Source organism: Sus scrofa, chromosome 15 (genome assembly GCF_000003025.6).
Source record: "Sus scrofa isolate TJ Tabasco breed Duroc chromosome 15, Sscrofa11.1, whole genome shotgun sequence".
In the NCBI taxonomy this organism is placed as follows: Eukaryota; Metazoa; Chordata; class Mammalia; order Artiodactyla; family Suidae; genus Sus; species Sus scrofa.
The window spans coordinates 35,180,965-35,197,018 of NC_010457.5; the positions used below are offsets into that span (position 1 = coordinate 35,180,965).

Here is a 16,054-nt window from a genome sequence, read left to right on the forward strand (position 1 = left end):
TTGCGGGTTCGATCCCTGGCCTTGCTCAGTGGGTTAAGGATCCGACGTTGCCATGAGCTGTGGTGTAGGTTGCAGACGCGGCTCGGATCCTTTGTTGCTGCGGCTCTGACGTAGGCCGGTGGCTACAGCTCCAATTAGACCCCTAGCCTGGGAACCTCCATATGCCAAGGGAGCGGCCCCAGAAAAGGAAAAAAGACAAAATAAAAAATAAAATTCTCCATTCCTTTTTGTAGGAAAGAGTTTAGTCAGCTAAAAATGTGTATGTAACAAATTCCTGCTACAAACTAGCATGAAGCAGGGAAGCAACGAGGAACTTGCAGAGAAATGCAAGCAAATCCAAACCTTTCATAGATGTTCTGTACCACATTTATTTTTTTCACAATTCAGTGGCATTCTCCTGTGAAATTTTACTTAAATTCAAGTACATAGATTCATGTTAACCAATTAAAGCTGCTTTATAATATATACTTGGGAGAAAATTTGAGACCTATAAAGTTATTTTTTTTTACTTTCCAAATACAATCAAATGGTCCTAAAATATAAGAAGCAGAATACATTTGCCAGAAACCCCACATTTCAGTGTTACAGTGTTTGCCATCAGATTTATGAAATTAATTTCCCTCTAAATAGTGATAAATCATGGTAGAAGCAATCATGGTTCCAGTGGAGCCTTTATAACCTGAAGCCATTGTGCTCCTTTTGTCTGTAATTGAAGGATATTTTTGACCATCTATCCTGTGAGCTGAAATGACAGGTGTTATCTGTTGTTCTCATTACCTGACAGTTTTGACACATCTATTCATTAGAGACACTTTTCTGCCTGAAAAAGTAGCTGCCTGACAGAGCATCCATTTAAGATTCCTCCATGTCTTTCTAGGGCTTGATGGCTCATTTCTTTTTAGTGATGAATAATATTCCATTGTCTGGATATATTACAGTTTATTTGTCCCTTCGCCAACTGAAGGACCTCTTTGTTGCTTCCAAATTTTGGCAATTATGAATAAAGCTTTTGTTAACATCCATGTGGAAGATTTGTGTGGCCATCAAATTATTTGTATGCTATGAATCATTATAATTTTATCATATTTAATAATATCATTATATCCAAAATTACTTTAGCAAAATAAGATGATACTAATATTAATGGTCTTCACTTATATATAAAGCCTCATTTTCTGTAAATTTCCTGTTAATGGGGATTAGATTCCCACTCAGGGATCTGCATAGGTTAAAAACATCCAATATTCAATTATGTGTGAAATACTGAGTGTGAATATTAACATCATAGCAGGTGACCAAGAAATCAGTTAATATTTATGCACATGGACACTCAAATATGCCCCATTCATTTGTTGATGGAAATCAGTGATCAGTGGCTGGTTTTTTTGTTTGTTTGTTTTTAATAGAGTCATCATAAGGATCAAAAAGTTAGGGATAATTTGTGTTGCTGCAATTTCCAAGTATAGCATTTGGAGTGATTCTGGAAGAGTTTGATGCTTTTGTGGAATGAACAGGAGAAAAAAAAAAGGTCCCTATACTGAAGAAAAGCTCATAGCCTGTCATGAGATAGAACCGAAGCATATGAAAAACAATAGTGCAGATATTCATTATCAACTGAGGCAAAATTGTGAAACTCCACTTTCACAATTAGTAACTGATGTTACTAATGAAGATGAATTTTATTTCCTCCCTGGCTTCTAATGTTATGATACATTTTCTTAGAAATGGAGCAGTTACTCCATTACTTCCAAATATTAGAAGTTTCTAGCTAAAAGATTTTCTGAAAGGACAGACACTGGCCTTTCACACAGAAGTAATCATGATGATTGCAAATGTCCTCTGTACACCTTCCCTGAACAGGCAGCAAGCTCAGAGTTTCTCACATTCCAAAAACCACCCACTTAGATCCTGTTACATTCATGGGGAAACTGAAATTTCAAGAGATTAAGTGATGCTGTAAGTGGTAGAATCAGGATTGAAAACCCAAGCTGTACAGATACAGAATAGACACACTTCAGGAGCCACTGTCCTCCACAGGGCTAATTATAACAAGGGACACTTGCATATTATTACCAATATTGCAGAAAATGGTGTTAAACCATACACATTAAAAGAGAAACAGACTGAAATAGTGATTCATGTTTCATTATCTCAAATGCAAGAGAATTTGGAATGATTTAATATCGTGTTGTTTGACATTTTTAAATAACAAAATGTGTTCCTTCTTGAATTCACAAAAAGGAGGATGAGATAAGATAGCACACCAATACAAAAATAATCAGACCAAAGGTAAATGCTGGGGAATCAAATTATATAGAGACCTGCAATTCCAGAGAAGCAGGCACAGTCACTTGATTTGTCAGGCAGCCTCAAAGGTGATAGCCATCAATGATCCTGGTATTCATGTGCCTATATTATCTTCCCCCTTTGAGTGGGGACTGGATTTGCTAACTCACAAAGTATAGAGTAGGAGAAATGATGTGTTGTCCCTTCCAAGAGGAGAAATGAGGTTATAAAAGACCAGTTCCTATCATGCACACACTGTCCCTATGTGTGAACCACTCACTCTGAGAGGACCAGCACCATGTTGTGAGGGAGCCCTGTGTAGAGGGTCCAGTTGAGAGAGCTTGGGAGTAAACCCTCACCTAGTCAAGCCCTGGTGCTGACACTTTTACTGCAGCCCTGTGACGGAGCCTGAGGCAACACCATCAGACTAGCTGCTTCTAGATTACTCACCCTCAGAAACTCTGAAATAATGTGTGTGGTTTCAAGGTGCTACATTGGGGGGAATTTTGTTACACAGCAGTAGTTAAGTAATACAATTGGGAAAGTTGATTCAGCTTTTTCTATAATGACCAAAGAGGTCAAGTTACATAGCAAAGTATATGTGCATTTGTGCACAATATACTATTTTATTTTAATTAGAGTCAAATGACAACCTATTAGGTATATATACAGAATATTTGTATATATGATAAGGACATTCATATTTATTTGTTTATTTTTTTGTCATTTGTCTTTTTTTTTTTTTTTTTTTTTTGGCCCACACCCACAGCATATGGAGATTCCCAGGCTAGGGGTCAAATCAGAGCTGCAGCTGCTGGCCTATACCACAGCCACAGCAATGCAGGATCCAAGCTGTGTCTGTGACCTTCACCACAATGAATGCACAGCAATGCCGGATCCCCAACCCTCTGAGCAAGGCCAGGGACGCAACCACATGGTTCCTTAACGACTGAGCCACAACAGGAACTCTAGAACATTCATATTTAAATTTGGACCTTGGGATATGGCTTAAGAGATGATTTTCAACTTGGTGGTGCCAAGGCTGCAGGATATTTAGGCATCTTTATTGCTATTTTTTAAAATTCTATTTATTTTTGAAATCTGTATTATCTCGCACTTCTGACCCTACTGGCTAATCCACTCCCCCAACCAGTGATCTGCTTGTATGTTGTGTGGGTGTTCCATACAGAGGATGCTTGTGTCCTTTTCCTCATACTCTGTGTACACATGCCTGTAAACACCAATTATATGCAATAACGTATTTTCTTTTTTATGCTTTAACATTAAAACTGCAACCCCTGCACCCTTACCCAGTGAATGCCTCCTATTTTTTCTCTTGCTATCCAGTCCCATCAACACTTATCATAGTATATAATGTGCAGTTTACTTACATTATTATCTTTTTTCTTGGTAGAATGAAGCGCTCTATGAGGGTAGAGAGTATTTCTTCATGTTTTATTATTATATACCTAATATAGTAATAGGTGTAAATATTTGTTGAATGAATGAGTAAACATGCTTCATCATACTGATTATATTTTACATTAATTTGTGTTTTCCATTTAATAAAAGCACTTACTAAGCTTCTTCTAGTTTAATGTTTGATTCAGATTCTAACATGATCTCCAAATAATTTTATTAACTAGATCATTTGATTTTATATAATGCAAGTTATTAGAAAGACTTGACCTGCAGTTGTAAGTGAAACATTACAAGAAAAAAATAAATGCAATTAAGGTCAGTATAAATTAACATCTTTTAAAGTACTTTAATTTTGCTTTGTTTTATTTTTATAAGAGAGAATTTAGCATCTGCATTTTGTTTCACTTTTATCGTTTTTTAAAATTGAGAAGCAGTAGAAACCATTATGAATAAAAGATTAGGTGATTATAAGATTGTGAATCTATAATTCATTAGAGCCTTCATTTCCCTCAATCTCTAATAGTCAAATGCTGAATCTTCTTTAGACTAGTCCAATAACTGCAAATAAATGGGAGGACTAAGCTAATACTATTAAAGTGTCACAGAATAAGCAAATCACCTTGGCTATGTTTTAGGACAAAATAGTCCAACTATTCTATGGCAGAGGAGGGCATTACTGTATAACAGAGGATAGTCAATATGTATTTGTACCCTTAACTTATCAGAAAAACCAAAAAATTCTCATTTAATCTCATAGAATACCAAAAATAATATAAAAACTGTCAAATATTTTAAATTTAAAAGATTGAAAACTCAGTATTACTTACCTGAAAGAAAATCTTGTCTTAATATCGATACATATTATGCAATGTGATATCTTAGATATTTGTGGTATATTTGTGTGTGTACATAACATTGTGCATGCCTGTGTATTTAAAATGTTGCTAGGAATTAGCATGTTTTTAAATGCAGAGAAGTGTTTCTGACAATAAAAATTTACAAGATAATTCCATAAATATAAATACTTCTTTATTATCATATTTAAAGTTTAACTTAGTTTTACTTAAAAACATTTTTTTGTATCAACTATCAGGTTTTTTGCAATCCATTGATTTTTTTTCTTATTTTTGATTTAACGTAACTTTTAAAAACCTGATGATCAGATTTATCACAATTAAAATTGTCTTTTTTGATTGAACAATTGCAGTATCCAGGTTTTTTTTATTAAACTTGCCTAGTTCATTAGTGGAGGTTCATGATTAGAAAAGTATAATAGAAATAAGTAAATAAAGTTTCCATACGTTTAATTGTCTATTATAAATTAGATTTCACTCAAGCTACTGAGAAAAGAGTGTGGAAACAGTTAATTTAGTGAAATGGAAAAGAAAATCAAGATAGTAGATACAAAAAGGCAGCCTGATAGCACATAACACTGTGGTGCAAATGCCATCATGATATCCCTCTGTCTTTGGTGCTTTTCCCTTTTTCTTTTAATTCCCTGGGTTGAGTTATAATCAAATGATTTCTTCTCCTGGACAAAGTGTATCAGAAAGTGTGTAGGTGGCTGTAGGCACCCACAAACGCAGCCCTCACTTTTCAAACACCAAGGACTGCTGAATTAATTAGATCCTTTTGTAAAAAGAAAGTGTAAAGTGAAGCAGTGTTCTATCTTTTCTAGGGCCGCTCTCTCTGCATATGGATATTAGGGGTCTAATCAGAGCTGTAGTGACTGGCCTACACCAGAGCCACAGCAATGTGGGATCTGACCCACGTCTGCAACCTACACCACAGCTCAGGGCAACAATGGATCCTTAACCCACTGAGCGAGGCCAGGGATTGAACCCTCAACCTCACGGTTCCTAGTCAGGTTTGTTAACCACTGAGCCACGGCAGGATGTCCAAAGCAGGGTTCTTTCACCTGCATTTAAAGTTTTCCTGGTGCCTTCATAGGCACAGGCTCTACGCAAAGTTCTGCCGGTCAGTTTCAGCATCCACCAATATAAGTTATTGAAGTAAGGAGGGAAAGGAAATACTAAGGTTAAAATGGTAATAAATGTTTGTTGTAAGAAGCCATTTTTTTTAAGTTACTGTTCTTTGGGTTTTTTTTTGTTTTTATTAAAATGGAATGTTTTTTCAATGGCCTTGGAACCAAACATGACCTCATTTGTCTGCCATTACTATAAAAATGTACCCTTTTAGTAACTCTTGAGTACACAATACAGTATTGTTGACCACAGCCACAGTTCTGAACATTTCATCTCTAGAACTCACTCATCTTACTTAACTGACTCTATACCCTTGATGAGCTATTTCTTTCATCAAAGAGGTATTTGTCTGTATACAAATACAGACAGAATGAATGTTTTCTAAAATTATCTATTAAGAGAAAAATATTAAGATAGAAATCATCTTCTAGGTAAAAAGTGTGTCCCTGTGTGTTTGTATGTATGTATATTTAAATCTAGACATTGTTTGGAAAAATATTTTTAATGAAATGTAATTGATATACAATGTGATACTGGTATCATGTGTACAACATAATGATTCAATATTTGTTTATGTTGTGAAATGACCACCAAAATAAGTCTAGTTAACATTCATAACCATAGATAATTAAATAACTTTTTCATGTGATGAGGACTTTTAAGATCCACTCTTATAATTTTCAATTATACAATACAGTATTATTCACTAGACTTACCATGCTGTGTATAATATCCCCATGACTTACAACTGGAAATTTGTACCTTTTAACTCCTTCACCCATTTTCCTTGCCCTTTGCCTCTGCCAGCACCAGTCTGTTCTGTGTTTGAGTTTTAAGCTTCCACTTAAAAGTGATATCATATGGTATTTATCCTTCTCAGTCTGACTTATTTCACTTAGCATAATGCCCTCAGGGTCCATCCATGTTGCTGCAAGTGTCAAGACTTCATTCATTTTTATGGCTGAATAATATTACTGTGTGTGCATGATCGTGATCTTCTTTATTCATGTATTGATGGACACTCAAGGTGGTTTCTATATCTTGGCTATTGTAAATAATGCTGCAGTGAATATGAGTGAGGGTTTCATATATCTTTTCGAGTTAGTAATTGTGTTTTTTTCTTCAGATGAATACCTAGAAGTGGAACATAGTAGTTCTATTTTAATTTTTTGAGGAACCTCCATACTATTTTTCATAGTGGCTGCACCAATTTACATTCCCACCAATAAGGCACAAAGATTGCCTTTTCTCCACATCCTCAACAGTGCATTTTATTTCTTGCCTTTTTGACAACCAATGTAATAGGTGTGGGGTGATTTCTCATTTGGATTTGGTTTGCATTTCCCTAATGATTAGGGATGTTGAGCATCTTTTCATGTACTTATTGGCCATTGGTATGTTGTCTTTGGGAAAATGTCCATTCAGATCCTCTGCCCATTTTTATTTTTTGTCTTTTGAAGTCCACACATATGGCATATGGAGCTTCCCAGGCTAGGGGTCTAATCAGAGCTGTAACCGTCAGCCTGTGCCAGAGCCACAGCAACTCAGGATGTGAGCCGCATCTGCGACCTACACCACAGCTCATGGCAATGCTGGATCCTTAACCCACTGAGCAAGGCCAGGAATTGAACCCTCAACCTCATGGTTACTGTCAGGTTCATTAACCACTGAGCCACAATGGGAACTTCCCCCCCTGCCCATTTTTAAATTGGATTGTTTTCCTGCTATTGAGTGTTATGATTTATTTGCATATTTTAGACATTAACCCCTTATCAGATGTGTTGTGCAAATATTTTCCCCATTCAGTAGTTTGCCTGTTCATTTTACTGATGGTCTCTTCTTTTGTACCGAAGCTTTTTTTTTTCTTAGTTTGATGTAGTCTCACTTGATTGTTTTTGTTTTGGTGTAGGATCCAAGAAATCACCCTCATAACTGATGTCAAGGATCTAACCCACCTATGTTTTCTTTTAGGAGTTTTAGGGGTTTCAGTCTTATATTTAAGTCTTTAATCTATTTCAAGTTATTTTGTGTGTGATGTGAGGTAGGAATCTAGTTTCCTTCTTTTGCACGTGGCTATCCTGTTTTCCCAGCCCTGTTTATTGAAGAGGCTGTCCTTCTGCCCTTTGTATTCTAGGCTTTGACATAAGTTAATTAACCATATCTGCAGAGGTTTGTTTCTGGTCTCTCTTGTCTATTCCATTGATCCATGTGCTTATTTTTGATTATTATAGCTTTGTAATATAGTCTGAAATTGGGAGCTTGGGCCTCCAGCTTTGTTCTTCCTTTTCAAGATCGCTTCGGCTATTTGGGGTCTTTAATGGTTGCATAAAATTTTAGAATCGTTTGTTCTATTTCTATGAAAGTTGCCATTGAAATTTTGATAGGAGTTACATTGAATCTGCAGATTGCTTTGGGCAGTAAGGGAATTTTAACAATGCTATTTCTTCCAACACATAGCATGGAAAATCTACATTAATTGGTCTCGGCTGATGGGTGTCAGTCTGCTGAGAGTGCTTGCCCTCTATGATGCTTAAAGTTCCATGAGACCCAGGAACTAAGCCCCTGGCCTCCAGAATCAGGTGATCAAAGGTATCCCCTGAGTCAAAGCTATAAAAACATGTACACCATATGTGTGTGGAAGATCACCTCTGGGAGACAGTGGTGCTCTGAAGTGCAGCAGAGGAAGCACAAAGAGGGCCAAAAAAAAAAAAAAAGAAAAAAAAGAAAAAAAAATGCTGCCCTCAGGTTGTAGCAAGACAGAGACAGAGGGTGAGCAGCCAGGTGGTTCTGCAGCTCCCTGCCCCTCAAACAAAGGCTTTAAATTTGGCAACTGAATCTCTCTCCCATAGTCTGGGTATTTTCCAAGGGCTGCTTCTGCACTGTGCCCCCCGGATGGGTGAGTCTCTGCACGTGAGCCCTTCAGGGGGAGTTTCTCAGCTCACACAGCCCCTGTCTCTGGTGGGCAAGGCCCCCCACCCTTGGTCTGTAAAGCCAGAGTCTCAGGTGCTTGTCCTAAAAGTTGAGTGACCAATGTGGGAGGGACCCTTGGCTCCAGAGGTGCAGCTCCGTGGGTTGTGGAGCTGGAGGTGGGGTTTAGGGTGAGGTTGTGCCTTGTGCTTCCCTTTGGCTCCTATGTGCTTTCTTCTTTATTTGCCTCCTGTCAGGGGGTTGCTCTGCCAGTCTGTAGGTTTTTGCCCAAGGAAATTGTTCCCCAGGTAGGGGTATGGTTGTTGCATCCATTAGAGGAAGAGAGTTCAAGGTCTTCCTGTGTGGCCATCTTGAACTGCAAACCCAGAACAGTCCCAAAAATCTTTGAAACTGAGTGCTACACTTCAACTCCCTCTGTGAGAAGCATATGCTGGAGTGAGGGGCACAGAGAAAAGGTCAAGTATAGGTGTTTTTTCCTGTGCGGGACCCTGTAAACCAAGTGTCAAAATTCACAGTTAATGTCAGTTGACAGGGACTGGCCTCCTGTCTGTTCAGATGTTTGTTTTAAATAAGATGGAAAATGTGTCAGTATATTATTTTATCTTTAAAAGGAAAAGTATCTTATTTGAACACTATTTGTGCAAATAAAAATCATAAATTTCCTATTCAAGTGTATTTTGTTGACTATTTTTTAGTGTTTTTTTTTTTTTTTTTTTTTTTTTTTTTTTTTTTTTTTTTTTTTTACAATTAGAGCGAAGTTTTCTATGTTTTTGTGGAAATAATCTCTGAGAAAGGATCTGTGTTGTTTGGGGTTAGTTCCTTCCTCAGGGGTATTGCAGATACTAAAAATATCTGCAAAAGAAGTGCCAGAACATTAAAAATCATTGCTATTCTGTTGAGGACAATGGTTATACATGTTCTATGAAATGATTCTAAACAAAGGGCCAAGATTTTATATAAATTTTTACTTTTTTTAAAAAAATCAGTATTTATTTTAAGGTCTAACCACTTCTATTTTTCACAACCTAATAATTTCAGAGAAAAATCAGTTACAAGTTACAATGCATATAAGTAATTTGACTCACTTCTTGATAAGTTTATTAATAACGTAAAATGTACCAGTAAAAATTTCCAGTAGACTATTATATCACTTATAGGGGTTAAATAACCATAGTGCTAATTACTGAAGGGAAAATCTTATCTGTTTGTGATTTCTAAAATAAAGTTTTTATATTTATCACCACTTTAGATAGATCTTGAAAGCCTAGGAAGTTATGGAATGTTTACCACAGATAACTTTTAGCTAACATCTTCTTCCCTTTCAAAGCATCAACCACTCACATTTAAGAAGACATGGGAGTTTCCACTGTGGACAATGGGATCTGTAGCCCAGCACAGTGGGTTAAGGATCTGGTGTTGCAGCAGCTGCAGCTGAGGTATTGACTGAGGCTTGGATATGATCCTTGGCCTGGGAACTCCATATGCCGTGGAGTGGCCAAAAAAGAAAAAAAAAGGAAAAAAAGAAAGAAGACAACACTAAAAAAGTTGAGAGTTGCATAATAAATATTTTTAGGCTCTGGCTACATTTTGTTTTGGAAGTTTTAAATAAATGTTTTCCTTAAATGTCAAACATTTTGAGAAGTGGGAATAAACAGGAGACAAGGCCCCCTCCCAATTCTTTGGCTCTTACTGAAATGTCAGACTTACCATTTTACTCATTCCAGCTATTCTGCAAGTGTTTGTTTAAATCGAAAGTTTTTAAACCTCACAACTCATTAGATTGCGGCCATTTCAAAAATTATGGCTGCCCATGCTCAATTCCATTCTTACTGAATTAGAGTTAACTTGTTTAATAAACTTCTTTGGGAGGAAGGTCAAGAGCAGTCAATGCCATTAACTGGCTCAACCTACTGTCCCAAGTGTAGGTAACAGTTGGTGAAAAGCTGCAACAGGGTACATTTTTACCTTGTAGAGCTCATTTTTCTCTAAGAACTGCAGCATGAAAGGGCATGGCACTAGAAAGCTTTCATCTGGATCCACACAGAGCAGATAGGTAAGGAGAGGCTCTAGACTCAGCAATTTTAAATAGACAATGTGAGATTGAGACCTGAGCAGAAGACTGGCTTATCTTTAATGAAATCTTTTATCTGCCTTTGTACTCCTTTTCAGTGTGACAGAAGATATGGTTTTGGTTTTCAAGGATCTTAGTACAGGAAAGAGAAAAAAAATAAACCACAGATTCCAACTATAAATGTTGAATCTAAAAATAATTTTTTAGAGATAGAAGTGACACAGATGTAGACCGACAGGTGGGGCAAAGAAGAACACTGCACAATCTCATTCCTATAACCCAAATCTCATCACAATGAACCTCACTGTCATAGGTCTCTTTGAATACTCAGACTCAGAGTAACGCTGCTGAAATAAGGTCACTTTATGGCCAGTGTACTGAGAACACTAGTGTGAATCTCACATACAGATGGTTGTAGACATTGTTTCAGATGTGGCTTGGTCTCTTTTTGTATCAAAAGACCAAGAACAGGACAGAACGATCTACCCAAAGGAAGAGCTTCTCTTGAATTCTCAAGTTTTGTGGCTCAGTTAAACATGTGCACATCAGCTTGGCTGATGCAGCTTTCCTGCTGTTCTGCTACTAAAGGAACAATTGTAGACACGTGGGTGTCCAGCTTTTGCATCATGTGCGTCAGCACTGACATTTCCAATGGTACTTGGTTTGTTTCTCGTAACGCTGCTTAAGCTATGTAATAAGACCTGGATATGTAGGATCTTAATTCTAAGTCTAGGGACAGTGGCAGATGTTAACCATATTAAATCAGTCAAGCCTCACAATTAAAGTCCAGCTTATTGCAGTTTAATTAGCACCGTGGCCGGTTAAGAGCCTTCAAACAAGAAAGTATTTCACCATTTATATTGACATTTTGTATATTGTTAAGGAATCCTCAAAAAGCCTGTTCAGTAAACTTATAAGAACATTACTCATTTAGGGTGGAATTTTAATGGTAATTGCTGAATAAAAAAGTGGAATACAATGAACTAATAACAATTGTAAAGTTTGTGGATGCTGAAATGTAACCTTAAGGGCAGATATAATTTATTGCATGTTTTCTACATTATTGTAATTAGAATTCACTATTTTGTGAAAGTGAAAAACGGTTTTGAATTTCCTATTCCAATGGGAACATACCTCTAAGTAGTAAGAAAAAAACTAAATCTTTTTAAAAAGTCCATACATTTTTTGCTTTCTAATATTCTGAAAAAAAGTATACATATTCAGTATCCTGCATAAAGTCGGAGAAATATTTTATTTTAAAAAAGTTTAAGTGTCTGGTGGAAGGAAACAAAAATAGCATTATTTTCCCCCTAATCACCAGACTCATCCATTTGGATTTTCACATAATGTAAAAATGAACTTCTGGCTCAGTGGCTTAAGTATCTAGAATTGTGGCTACTGTGGCTCAGGTCGCTGCTGTGGTATAAGTTCAGTCCCTGGCCTGGGAACTTCTGCATGCTGTGGGCACAGCCAAAAAAAATAATGAATCTGTCTAAAATGCACCTGTATGATAAAAGCTCATTAATCTCCCTCTTCTGCTCTTTGAACAGAAAGAGAGATAAAATAAGATTCAGTGTATGTTATACTGATTAATGCAAAATCCTTTGCTTCATCACTTTAATTTTTTTTCTTTTTTAATTACTCAAATGAATTTATCACATCTGTAGTTGTATAATGATCATAACAATCCAATTTCACAGGATTTCCATCCCACAGCCCAAGCACATCCCCCCACCCCCAAACTGTCTTCTCCAGAGACCGTAAGTTTTTCAATGTCTGTGAGTCAGCATCTGTTCTGCAAAGAAGTTCAGTCTATCCTTTTTTCAGATTCCACATGTCAGTGAAAGCATTTGATGTTGCTGTCTCATTGTATGGCTGACTTCACTTAGCATGATAATTTCTACGTCCATCCATGTTGCTAAAAATGCCGATATTTTGTTCTTTTAATGGCTGAGTAATATTCCATTGTGGATATGTACCACATCTTCTTGATCCACTCCTCTGTCAATGGACATTTAGGTTGTTTCCAGGTCTTGGCTATTGCAAAGAGTGCTGCAGTGAACATCGGAATACATGTGTCTTTGTGAGTTGTGGTTTTCTCTGGATAGATGGCCAGGAGTGGGATTGCTAGATCAAATGGTAGTTCTATTTTTAGTTTTCTGAGGCATCTCCATACTGTTTTCCACAGTGGTTGCACCAATTTACAATCCCACCCACAGTGTAATGGGGTTCCTTTTTCTCCACACCTTCTCCAGCTCTTATTGTTTGTAGTCTTTTGGATGATGGCCATTCTGGCTGGTGGAAGGTGGTACCTCATCGTGGTTTTGATTTGCATTTCTCTAATAATGAGTGACATTGAACATCTTTTCATGTGTTTTTTGGCCATCTATATGTCTTCTTTGGAGAACAGTCTGTGTAGATCTTCTGCCCATTTTTGATGGGGTTGTTTGTTTTTTTGGTATGGAGCTGCAGAAGGTGTTTATAAATTTTGGAGATGAATCCCTTGTCAGTTGATTCACTTGCAAAGATTTTCTCCCATTCTGTGGGTTGTCTTTTCATTTTGTATAGGGTTTCCTTCACTGAGCAGAAACTTTTAAGTTATCAAAATGACTATACTACCTAAGGCAATCTACAGATTCAATGCAATCCCTATCAAATTATCAAGGACATTTTTCACAGAACTCAAACAAAATATTTTAAAGTTTGTTTGGAAGCACAAAAGACCCAGAATAGCCAAAGACATCCTTCCTGAAAAAGAAAAATGGAGCTGGAGGAATCAGGCTCCCGGTCTTCAGACTATACCACAAAACAACAATTATCAAAACCATATGGTAATGGCACAAAGACCGAAATATAGATCAGTGGAATGGGGTACAAAGCCCAGAATTAAACCCACACACCTACAGCCAACTAATCTATGACAGAGGAGGCAAGAATATACAATGGAGAAAGGAGAGCTTGTTCAATAAGTGGTGCTGGGAAAACTCTACAGCCACATGGAAAAGAATACAATTAGAACACTCCCTAACACCATACACAAAAATCAACTCCAAATGGATTAAAGACCTAGATATAAGACCAGACACTATAAAACTCTTAGAGGAAAACATAGGCCAAACCCTCTCTGACATAAACCACAGCAACATCTTCTCAGATCCACCTGTTAGAGTAATGACAATAAAAACAAATGGGACCGTGCTTTATCAGTTTTAAAATAAGTTTATTTTCAAACTGAAGGCATTGTTAAATCACTTGAACCGTTTTAAACTCTTTGAGACATTTTAGTATAATTTTTAAAATAAGTGGGTAAAAGCAGTACATCAGTGCGTGTGTATGTGTGTGAGGGAAAACAGTTTTGGGGGCCTGTGAGAGCAGACGAGATGAGAGTCAGAATAGTGTATGATACTTTGGAAAATATATTAGAATATACAATTTTTAAATTATTTTGCTATTGGTAAGTGCCTAGTGTTTACTCAGGAGATTTCAGTAAAAAGTTAATACTAAAAATGTTTGCAATCCAATTTGTTTCTTTTGTATGCATTAGAATACTGAACAATTCCTAAAGTAAGGAGGAAAGGTCAAATGTATTCAAATTGTTTTTTCTTTTTATAATTTAGCTCTTGCATTAGAGCCAATTAGTCCAAAATGGATACAAGGCTATGTCCTGACCCAGTTTGTATCATTCAAGAACATTTTATTCGTTACCTTTGTTCAGCCACCTGGTATGTGCAGGTGAAAAACTCAAAGAAAAATGAGGCGTGGTCCAGGTATGAGGAACTCACAGGCTGCTGGAGGGGAAATGCCACAACCTATAAAGCTAAAAAGAACAGGAGTCTACCTTGCTCTCGGTATCATCTAAACAGACCCTATGTCCAAAATTAGTTTCACTTTTTAAGAGTATTTAACAGAAATTCCAGACTTGACAATGAAGATGGCCTTAGAAACCAGAGACAACTGAACAGAATTCTGGCTCAATTAGGATCAATCTTATTAGCACCCAAGCTCATCGATGATGAAGAGCTGATTGATAAGCCTGCTCAGAATAATAAATCAGCAGTTCTTCATTGATTTAACCTGCACCCAAGTACCCAAGTGTGTGGAAGTGGACTGTAGAGTTGCTATAAGAGCTAACATACAAATAAAGAGGAGGAAGGAGAGAGACATATTTAATCTTATACTATTTTTCACATGTCCCCTGAGATAACTAATGGACACAGTGGCTATTGAGAATTTCTACAATTCACCAAACGAAGATCTTTTCTTGCACGTTTTATAACTGAAGGGGAGCTGATTACACCAGGGTTAGATCTGTGACAACTGCACTGTGAGCTTACTGCATGTCTATGGGGTGTGCCAGTCCAGAGTTGTATGAACTTGCAAATGGTCTTGGTAAGTGACTCCAGGGAGTACATTTGTTTGGGTTTTCCAAGAACAGTATTATTAGGAGAGTGGAAGACAGATGGAAGTAATATTTGCTAAATATTGACCAGGTGTCTAGATCTAAGCTCAGTGATACATAAGATCAAGTGGAACCCAGATTTAGTCTCCAAAACCAAGCCACATCATTTTCTGATAGCGCAGACCTAATAATTAGACTACTTATATCCAACACTTATAATAACAGTATTGTCATTCATTTTCTCTACATGTCAGAATTAAGGATTTAAGAAGAATATGACCCTTATCATTCTCTAAATTATAAATTACATGATAACATCTCTCATAAAAGAAATGAAAACTGTTAAGTAACAATTATTACACGGAAGCTCCTCAGAGGTGCTATATTTTCGTGCACTCAGATCAGCATAAGACATGAGGTACATTAGTAGTCACTCTTGTTTAATTTGATAGATTTTTGTGTGTACTAGTAACTCAGACATTTTACCTTTTTATTTTCTTCATTAAAACATCATGTAAGATGACGAGAAGTGATTTATCCCTGTACAGTGAGAACCTCACATAGAAAATCACTTGAATTATACCCTGTGTAGGAATTTATGATTTATGGTTTAAAGAGCTGGAAAACTTCCATTAATGCCACTTTTAGTCACTATTCATACATTAACATAGTCACCTTCCTATATCACATCGTCCCAATTTTCAAACTGCCAACTGTAAAACCCAGCCCCCAGTTATAAAATGGTTGATAAAAACTTCTCTAACTTCCACATATATTCTGAGTATTCCATAAGAGCTTTTATATACATTTTTGAGTGTAAATCATATGAAATGTTTCATGAAGATGAATATTTTATTCATTCTGGTAAACCTGGGTCAGTAAAAATAAGGCTCTGAACTTGCCTTTTTATTAGTGCAATATAGTTCAGCTATCCGGTCAATAAACTAATGTATACAGAGCTTT

General features: G+C 36.7%; 1 protein-coding gene across 1 annotated transcript in view; it reads right to left on the reverse strand.

Moving 5' to 3' along the window:
* The window catches only part of CSMD1 (CUB and Sushi multiple domains 1), a 1,882,041-nt gene that overhangs the window by 819,243 nt on the left and 1,046,744 nt on the right, over positions 1-16,054 (reverse strand).